Source organism: Gekko japonicus, unplaced genomic scaffold, assembly GCF_001447785.1.
Source record: "Gekko japonicus isolate JY-2015 unplaced genomic scaffold, Gekko_japonicus_V1.1 scaffold3949, whole genome shotgun sequence".
NCBI lineage: Eukaryota > Metazoa > Chordata > Lepidosauria > Squamata > Gekkonidae > Gekko > Gekko japonicus.
Window position 1 is genome coordinate 112,564 of NW_015163729.1, and position 3,454 is coordinate 116,017.

The following is a 3,454-nucleotide window of genomic DNA, read 5'->3' on the forward strand; positions in this document are numbered from 1 at the left end:
ACCCTGTGAGGTAAAAGAAGAAGAGATTGGATTTCTACCCCGCCCTTCACTACCCAAAGGTGTCTCAGAGCGGCTGACAATCTCCTTTCCCTTCCCCTCCCCACAACAGACACCCTGTGAGGCAAGTGAGGCTGAGAGAGCTCTTGACAGAAACGGCTCTTTTTCAAGACCAGCTCTGACAGAACTATAGCCTGGCCAAGGTCATCCAGCAGGTGCAAGTGGAGGAGTGGGGAATCAAACCCGGTTCTCCCAGATTAGAGTCCGCGCACTCAACCACGACACCAAACTGGGGGTGCAGGGGGTGGCCAAACTGCGACTCGGGAGCCATGTGCGGCTCTTTCACACACATTGTGCGGCTCCCAGGAGGGCAGCTGAGGGGAATGAAAGGGAGGCACGCCTCCCCAACCGGTCTTCCCTTCCCCAGCCCATGTTCCCCTCCCTGGGTAGGCTTGAGGTGTGTGTGTGTGGGGGGGACAGAGAAAGAGAGCAACTCTAACTTTCAATGCATCCTCAAAGCCCCCTCCCCGCCTACAAATATCATTAGAGAAATGAATACCATTCTCAGTATCTCTCTTTACCCCTTTTTATTTTTGGCAGTCTCGTTTAACGTTGAATAGAAAGCAAATTTGCATCTTTGTCAATAAAAACGCGTGTCATCTTTGTTTGTGTCCTGCGGCTCTCAAACATCTGACATTTATTTTATGTTTGGTGCCAGTTTGGTGTCGTGGTTAAGTGCGCGGACTCCAATCTGGGAGAACCGGGTTTGATTCCCCACTCCTCCACATGCACCTGCTGGATGACCTTGGGCCATTTCTGTCAGAGCTCCGTCAGCGCCTCACAGGGTGTCTGTTGTGGGGAGGGGAAGGGAAAGAAGTTTGTAAGCCGCTCTGAGACACCTTTGGGTAGTGAAGGGCGGGGTATAAATCCAATCTCTTCTCCAACACAGCCAGTCATCTTTGTTCGTGTCCTGCGGCTCTCAAACATCTGACATTTATTTTATGTTTGGTGCCAGTTTGGTGTCATGGTTAAGTGCGCGGACTCTAATCTGGGAGAACCGGGTTTGATTCCCCACTCCTCCACATGCAGCTGCTGGATGACCTTGGGCCGTTTCTGTCAGAGCTCTCTCAGTCCCACCTGCCTCGCAGGGTGTCTGTTGTGGGGAGGGGAAGGGAAAGGAGATCGTAAGCCGCTCTGAGACACCTTTGGGTAGTGAAGGGCGGGGTATAAATCCAATCTCTTCTCTTCTTCTTCTATGTGGCTCTTGTGTTAAGCGAGTTTGACCACCCTTACCATAGAATCCACCATCTGAAGCCGCCATTTTCTCCAGGGGGAACTGATCTCTGTCACTTGCACATCAGTTGTAATCCCAGGAGATCTCCAGCCACCCCCCGGAGGTTAAAAAAAGAGCAAAAAAAGAAGGCAAAGACTCCCAGCGTATGATAAGCAAAAGGGGAGGCTAAAACGCCGATACAAACCATCACAGACGATAATCAGTTAAATAAAATACTTATATTTATAGCCTATCAGAGTCACCTTTGACACCTATAAACATATGTAAATATAACATTCCAACGCCGGCAGTGATGGCTCAGACGCCCAAAACAGTGCACACAGGCGCTCAACAGATTTTAAAGCAACAAGGTGGTTTCCCCTGTGCTCGCAGACACACGACAGTTTATACAGGTGCTATTTTTTCTTCTGCTTGCAGGCGCAAAGGGATTTGTACAATAAGCACAAACCATGAGTTCCAAAAGCAAATAATTACAGACTGAATGTCCACTATGATATCATGCTGAAACAGGCTTCCAAAAAACTCGATACGGAGCTGTCACAGTTCAGGTGGGGTGTCACCTGACGCTGCCACCACTCTGGATTTAGGATCCCTTGAGAAGGCCCAGAGCACCCTCCCAAGGCCTTCAGTCCTCCCTTTTGGCCGAATAACAGGCGTGAGGACCAGGCAGAGTGAACAATGCAAATAGTTTATTTCATTTCATTTATTTATTTGTTAGACTTTTACCCCACCCTCCCGCGGGTTATAAGAGGTCAAACAAGCAAGGTGCAGAATTATAACAGTAAGTGGGTGAAAATAAAATAAATCAAATGCCCTAACGCGTCTAAAATATATACTTATCCCTAGCTCACGATTCCAAGTGGCACTAGACTACTCACCCTTCCCTCAGGATGAGGGTCTCTTCCCTGCAGCAGCCTCAGTCGGTTCTGGCTCTGCCCTCTGGGAAGAAGAACAGCTTTTCCTGCTGCTCCAGATCTTTTATTCCAAGCCCTCCTCTTTTCCTATTGGTCAGTTTTGGCTCCGAAACCTCTCAGGGGCTTCTGGGAGTCGTAGGCCCAGCCTCACCTACTGCTAGCCAGGCTCCCTGGGCCTAGTAGGCCTCTGGTGGCACAGCCCAGATCAGGACAGGAGCCGTTGCATGTAGACAATATTCAAGTAGGTGGACCTCGGTGTGAACATCGCCCACAGGACGCGTCTCCCAGGTAAGCCCCGCGTTTCGAAAACCTTCAAATCTGGTTTCCTGTTGGAGCCACAACATCCTGTCAAAAGCATGGATTCCCTCCTGATGGAAAGGTGCTCCGTTGATAGGTGTGAAAGGCGACACTGATAGGCTATAAATAAAAGTATTTTGTTTAATTTATTATGGTTTGTGATGGCTTGTCTCCGTTCTGCCCCCCTGGAGGTTGGCATTCGGTCTGCTCAGGGCTCTTTTTGTAGAAGAAGCCCAGCAGGAACTAATTAGCATAATAGGCCACACCCAACAGTAGAAACTCATTAGCATATTGGGCCACACCCCTGACAGCACAGCTCATTAGCATATTAGGCCACACCCCATGTTACCAGAAGTCTGCTCATCCAGCCACACCCACCTTTTGCTTCTTATTCTGTTTACCTTGTTTGTTGTCAAAACCCAGGGCCTTTTTTTGTAGCAGGAACTCCTTTGCATGTTAGGCCACACACCCCTAATGTAGCCAATCCTAATGAGTTTCTGCTGCTGGGTGTGGCCTATTATGCTAATAAGTTCCTGCTGGGCGTGGCCAACTCGGGAGCCAGCCAGAACTCCGCTCCTGTGCGTTCCTGCCCAAAAATAGCCCTGGGTCTGCTCCCCAAACTCTGTCCCTCCCCAGGCTCCAACTCCAAATCTTCAGAAATTTTCCAACCCAGAGTTAGCAGATCTACCCCGCAGGCAGCTCATTTGTTCCAAGGAAGGTATGCAAACAGCATTCCTGCATGTAGGAATCGGTTCGATCGCTGCTGCATCTAGCATTCGCTCCATATTTTCTCAACACTGGGCGTTGGCTTTTCCCTCCGTTGTCTTGCGAAACCCATGTCGGAACCGAAGTTCTCCTCTGCATTGCATGCTGTCGCCAACTTTCTTCGATCATCGGGTTTGACGGTGCCCTGTATCAGTGTCCCCCCTAAGCTGAGTGAGTGCGAGCCAGC